This window comes from Delphinapterus leucas, chromosome 12 (assembly GCF_059928025.1).
Source record: "Delphinapterus leucas isolate spDelLeu-1000000601 "Yukka" chromosome 12, BTC_Dleu_Yukka2, whole genome shotgun sequence".
NCBI lineage: Eukaryota > Metazoa > Chordata > Mammalia > Artiodactyla > Monodontidae > Delphinapterus > Delphinapterus leucas.
Genome location: NC_143140.1, coordinates 76,833,964 through 76,840,818, shown reverse-complemented (window position 1 = coordinate 76,840,818; position 6,855 = coordinate 76,833,964). Strand labels below are relative to the sequence as shown.

The 6,855-nt window shown below is 38.9% G+C and overlaps 1 pseudogene; it reads right to left on the bottom strand.

Moving 5' to 3' along the window:
- Positions 1-2,446: 2,446 nt before the first annotated feature.
- On the bottom strand, positions 2,447-4,985 carry LOC111168357 (large ribosomal subunit protein mL48 pseudogene; annotated as a pseudogene).
- Between the last annotated feature and the right edge of the window lie 1,870 nt (positions 4,986-6,855).

Sequence of the window (6,855 nt, the reverse complement as noted above, 5' to 3'; positions counted from 1 at the left end):
GTGTTTAGTGTAAATTACTTCTCTAGAACAAAAGAATTTGGGTTTCGTCTTAACCAGCAAAATCCATCCACACGTGCTACCTTCTTGATAGCTGAAACACCCTGGCTTTCCAAAATGGTAGAAGTAGAAAATCCAATATCAAAATATTTTGATTTAGTTTTATTCTGCTTTTATTCAGTCCTTTCCTCTTTTGAGTCTTGATTAGCCTTTAGTTCCTGTTCTGCCTATCTCTGTCAAGAGAAGAGATAAACAACTAGAATAAAAATTGCTACTAGACTATATATTTAATTTTAACTCAGTATTTTCTTTCTTCATTTACTGACCAGGACTGTCAGAGCAAAAGATGGATTAGGATCTTTGTTTTGAGGTTATTTTGTCAAGTGGATGGAGATTTACTTTTTTCTAATTGTCCTTATGACTTGGAAAGCTGTACAGTGAGCAAGAGGTACAGGTTTCAAAGGGAACCATATTTTAATATCCCATTTCCTATTTAATACTAGTTCAGAATATTTCAGATCAGAGGAACAGAATTGATCCAAAGTGCTTTAAGAAAGAAAGAAAATAAAAAAAGATTTGGTCAGAAAAAAATTTTGGTCCCAAGCCAGGTTGTCCAGAGGTTCACCATGTCAGCTGAACTTTTGCATTCTTTTTCTGCAAATTTCTCCCCTTGGCTCCCCCAGGTAGCTATAGCAGTTGTTAAAGAAAAAAATTATCCTGACACTTGCTACAACAGTAAGGCAGACATAGGACTATTGCAATAGGCTATTGTTATAATAGGGACTATAACAATGAGGTTCTGCAGTAGGGTAGAGAGATTGAGCTCAATTCTGAATACAACAAGGAAAACTAAGGACTGATAGCCAAGAAGCAAGGTGAGGGGGTCAGTGGATGGAAAATTACTAAGAGGAAACATCAGCGGAAAAGGGGGTTCTGCCTAAACCTACCTGAGAGGATTCTTGCTTAAGGCAGACCAGGGTGATCACATATCACCTGCGGGATGGCGACAAATGAGAAATTTTGTTAGATATTGAGGGTGATCAAATAGTGAGGTTGAGGGAGTCTCTCTTGATAACCTGAATTAGCAGGATTCTTGCTAAAACTGGGTCTTGAGGAGACGTTCAAGACAGGGTCTAGTTGGGCTCAGAGGAGTCTGTCTAGAGTCCGGTCAAGAAAAGAGTCTTTGTCCCAGTTCCAAACTCCCTGTCCTCAAGGGACACCCAGTCAGGGAAGAGAAGGGGCCCAAGTCCCAGCCTTCCCTGCGATGGTCCAGGGCACACTGACTGGACCATCCCAGGGCAAGTACTGCCCCCAGAAAATGAGGACACTCAAGTTAACTGGAAGCAATCAGAGCCCACCTCAAGAGCTGGAGTGGGGCCGTTGTCACTCAAACTACACAGGGGATAGGTAAAGAAATTCAGGTAGTATTACAAGAAAGGAAAAGAAAAGATGCTGCTGGTCGGTAAAAAACAGAAGTACTTGGCATCTCTCTGAGCACTGATGGCCTCGTAGCTCTCCGTAGGACAGTCAGTAGGACAGTCAGTGGTTAAACACCTCTGCATATAAAGTCCCTAACACAGCATTTGGGTTATTTCACAGACACATGAAAATATTCAACTCCTTTCTATGCTCCTCCGGCAACTCATAAATAATTGTGCATTTTTTAGAACTTTGGTCAAACTTAAACATACTGCCTATAATTTATGGAGCACAGGTCTCTCTGACCCCCAAATGTCCCCAAACTGGTATATTAGCATAGTATTAACTGACTGCACTAAGGGACAATGCAAGGCAGAGCACATTCATTCCTTAGGTCTTCCTGACAACCAAATTCCCCTTTTCTCTGTAGCAGTCATGAATGCCTGAAGATGATCATGCTAGGCATGAAACATACCCAAGGGCCGCCCCTCCACAATAGGATCCTGTCGCTTCTGCTTTCCTCAGTCACCTTTCACAAGTCTGCATTGCCCCTAGTCACAGAAAACTTTACTCCTAGAAACTCCGCTAAAGGCTCATAAGCACTAAGGGAATATTGGAAACATAATGGAGGTCATTGCATACTTTTAGCTGCAGCTTGTGACATTGTGAGAAACCCAATACCTGTATTTTGCAGATGGACTCGTTAGTATACAGTGGAGTACCTTAATCTGTTTGCAGTTCACTGGGTTTCCTACCCGTAAGGATTGGTGTCTTTCAACAATTCGGATAAATTTTCATTCACTATCCCTTAGCTATTGCCTCTTCCATTTTGTTTCTATTACTTATCTCTGAAATTATATATAAGGTATACACTATATATGTATATGTGTGTATATATACATATATATATCTTACCACTCCTATAATCCATAAGCACATATTATATATGTATATATATATATATCACTCTTATCCTCCATAAGCATAGTAGTTATTCTGCTTTTCATAATTTGCTTCATTTTGTCTTTGTGGATCTATATTCTCTATTTTTTCAGTTTTTACTTTTTTGTAAATGAATGAGCAGGGCTCTGTTCCAATAAACCTTTATTTACAAAAACAGGCAGTGGGGTTTTGGAACTGGATAGAGGTTGCACAACACTGCATATGCATTAAATACCACTGAATTATTCACTTTAAAATGGTTCGTTTTGTGACATGTGAATTTCACTTCAATAAATTCTTTTTAAAAAGCAAATAGGCAGTTGTTGGGATCTGGCTCACAAGCAGTAGTTTTCTGACACGTGACCAAGATCAACCTTTAATTCTTTGCTTCAACTCATTCCAGGCAACCCTAATTTGCAGTTATGTAACATCTACCTGCATACTTATGACAAGACACTCACTTACCCCACAAGGTAATATTTTTTCACTTATGGACAGACCCTGATCCTACCTGGAGGGTTTTTTCATATACAAACTCTCCCTCCCTATGCCTTCTATCCACAGGGAGTTTACTTATGGTTGTCTGCGTCACTAAAGGGACTCCATGCCAGGTTGATTTAAAGGATGAGTTCACTCTAACTGGAGAAATACTGAAGGGGGACATGCTTATATGCTAAAGCACCAGGCAAAGAGAAACTGAATCCCTTAGTTAAAGATACTCGACAGGATGGACTGACTTCTCACACACACGCACGTCCATCATCGGCAGATTTTTGTTAGATGGAAGATGCCCAGGGCTGGCTCAAAGGAAAGTGGTGACAACCGGCAAGCGCTCCTCCACAGAGCAGAGGAGGCACCCCTGGCTGTGGAGGTGGGTACTTATGATATTGAGGGTCAGGGTCTCCTGCTTAACTTTGCCCACCCAGGAAGCTCTTCCCCTTGCCACTCAGTATCACCAGTGCTGGCATGAAAGGGTCTGCGGTGAGCTAGTTCAACTTGGCTAGCAGTTCTTCCAGTTCTGGCCGAGCTCTGAACCTTCCTTTGAAGTCTTCTTCAGTGTGCTCCCTCACTGACAGTTTGACTCCTTCAGGAAGATTGCTTTGGATTATTTCCAGGAAAATCGCTGCAAATGTAGCGCTCCAACCGCTGATCTGAACCACTCGCCCATGGGTGGTAAGAACTGAGTCCAGGAGCATTTTGCTGCCTTGGACCTGCAACTGCAATGCCTCCACGGTTTTGGTGGGCATCGCATAACTTTCCTCGACTTTAATGGAGAGGTGGTAGCAGAGGTTGTGAACATACTGGGCATAACTCTCTTCCAGGGCCATATCATATGCAGTCAGGTGAATGTTTCAAACCCCATATTCATAATCTGTCCCCAAATTAATGGGTCTCACTTCCACTTTTCCCCTCTTCTTCCTGGGCTGAACAGGAAGCAAAAGAGAAAGAAACTCTTGTTTTAACTAGGTGCTTGCATCTTCCAATGCCATGCGTGGGTTGTGACCTGTAGTGCCGACTGATGCTCAGCAGAATGCCACCTGCAGAACAGAGGGGATTCTCTCCTGGGGTTCTGAACCTCAAGAGGGAAAAGGCTTGCTTAAAAATGGTGTCATTCCTCAGACACAGCGCCTTTCCCAGAGCTCCATTCAGCCTTTGCTGCTGCGCGGCCTGTAATTGCGCCAGCGGAAAATCGGCCCAAGATGCCGCGACCGCTGGGCGTCCGAAAACACTCTGTTTTTTCGGTTTTATCTTCCAGTTCACAGAGTTTCTTTCTCTTCAGCTCTATCTAACATGACATTTAATCCGTCCATAGGATTTTTAATTTTTTTGGTACATTTTAAATTTCTAAGAGTTCTATTTGATTCTTTTTCCTATTTGTTAGGGAGGTTTTTTTAATAGTCTTGTCTGCTCCAATTTTCAAACTTATTTTGAATTGATTTAGACATATTCCATTTCATATTCAATTTATGATAATCCCAAAGTCCCTGTGGGTCTGTTCTAGTGTCTCTTGTCCCACCTGTTCTCATGGGACTGACTTCACATGCTTTGTGATTTTTGACTATCGGCAGCTCACTTTCCTTGGAATTTTTTTCTGTAAAAACGCTTCAAGGACTGGGTTGAAGTGAAGTTTCTCCGAAGGTAAATTATATTTGCTTGCATTCCTAGCTTGGGATCACTTCCAAACAAGGAACACTTTAAACATGCTGCTTGAGGTTTTTCAGACCACATAGATAGAATCAACCCAGCCCACACATATTCACAAGGGCTGAATTTAGTTACACAGTCTCAGATGAGATTAGTTTTTTTCCTCTACCCCACATCATGGTAAGCATAGTTAAGTTTCTTTGCTTTCCCCTTCTTCACAATGAGGTTTCTTTCTTACTTCCCTTATACTAAGAATGTAAAGGATATACTTCTCCAGGGTTCCAGCTTTATTCATAAGTCTCTTGTTAGGTTCTCTGCTTTATCCAGTTCTGAGGACTTGTATCCATCTCCTTTGCCCCCCAACCTTCCCATGTAACTTTGGTTTTGCCTCTGCATATTCCTTCCTTTTTATCAGTGTGTTTTAAAAGGTTTTCAAAGTACATTTTATCCCGAATTTTAATTGTTTCAATCACAAGAGTCATTTACGGTATCTAATTTACTACGTTGGTGGAAATAGACATCCCTGGGAATAAAAAGTTTTAGACTTATTTTTGATTCTGTTTTTGTTTTGTTTAATTTCTTAATTTCTGTTATTCAGTTTGGAATAATATAGTTCATGAACGTCCTACTCTGGTTTCATTTATGTTGGGTAATGTTTATAAACTGATGCTTGATAAATAATCGCATACAAAGTTAAATATAGCTAACTTGTCTAGGATCCCAGTGACTACCTTTTAGACAACTGGGGAAAACTGTGTCACTGATTCTCCATCAATCACAGTGTACGACCAGGGCTAAAATAGATTCTATGCATGTCACTTGTTTGTCAACCACAAATCATGTACAAATTGCTATAGCACTGACTGGCACAAAATAATCTGGGGTAGAGTAATGCACAGCAACAGAAAGTCAAACAATGTTGAGTAGAAAATCAACTATCAATAAATAGTGAGCCTACTTACTTTGGTTTACATTATGTCCTTATATCTTTGGGCATTTATTTTTTATCATTATTTGTGAAATCACACAAATAAATAATCATTCAGTTTCACAGGTTTTCTTAATCAATGATCAGTTTGAACTTCAAATTTTTAAGTCTAAAATTTTTCTCATTCTATTCCTAAATATTATTGGTTAAGTAGTTTGCTATTTTTTGTCAGAACTGTTCTTTTTTAACTCATTCTTTAAAGCTAACCTCACTTTGCTCAATTGCTGACAATTGTTAAAAGCTTTCTTTCAAATGTACATGATAAACTAAAATCAAGAAAGATGTTGCTCTTTTGACATGAAAGAAAATTAACACTCTCTTGATAGAGAGAGTGTTCCTTGTATGTCTGCTCATAATTTTTGGATGCATCAGTAATCCTAGAAACATATGAACTATTTTGAATAGTCATGAAAATAAAACTCTGGTCTTGTTGACCACCGATTTTATCATCTACACAAGCCACTGTCAACATTCTAATATTTGCTCTCCACAAGCTTTATTTTGCCTTAAGAAAATCAGTTACCAAATGACACTGGACATCTGGATTTCTTTTAGAAATCAAGCACTAGCTTATATAAATTGACCACAGGTTTCCCACACTGAACTTCAAAACATCAAATAATTTAAAAAAGAAAATAAGCCTATTTATTGTGTGTTATAGGCAAAAAAAAGAAAAATGTGGAAGTGACACCAATCACCAAACTCTTATTCATATACTCTTGGTCCAAGACATTTTGTTCTCAAGGTTTCTTCTACAAATTTCATGTAACCTTTAGCAGATTTGATGCTGGTGGCTCCTACTGAATCATACTTTGGTAACTGTTGGACCATTTTACTCAGGGATTTTTGCTCTTAGAGCAAACAAGATATGCCACTCAGTTGCCCCATACCTGAGTTAACTATTCATCAGAAACAGGCATGGTCCTGGGTTGTGTATCTTACCTAAGCTGTTGAAAAGTTTATTTCTCACTGATTTATTTTTTTTCTAAAACACATTCAGAGAATTTGAGTTTTATTAATCACTGATTGAACTGATTTATCATACTTAGGAAAAATCAAAATATTCTTCCAGTTTGTATTATTGACCAGTAAATACTACATTTGATTTACTGTAGTTTTAAACCAAAACACGTTCGAAATCTAATCCTAAATGAGGCTGGATTTTGTGACTTTTTCTATAATCTTTATATTCTGTGGAATTCTCCCCTACCAGGTAAGAAAATCACAAACAGAATTAAGAAATCTATTCAGAAGTGAAAAGGGCAGGCAAGAAATCAAGAATGACTTAAAGAGATTTTTGGGAGCCATTAATAGAAATGGCCAAAGAGATTTTTGGGAGCCATTAATAGAAATAAGGAAGTCAA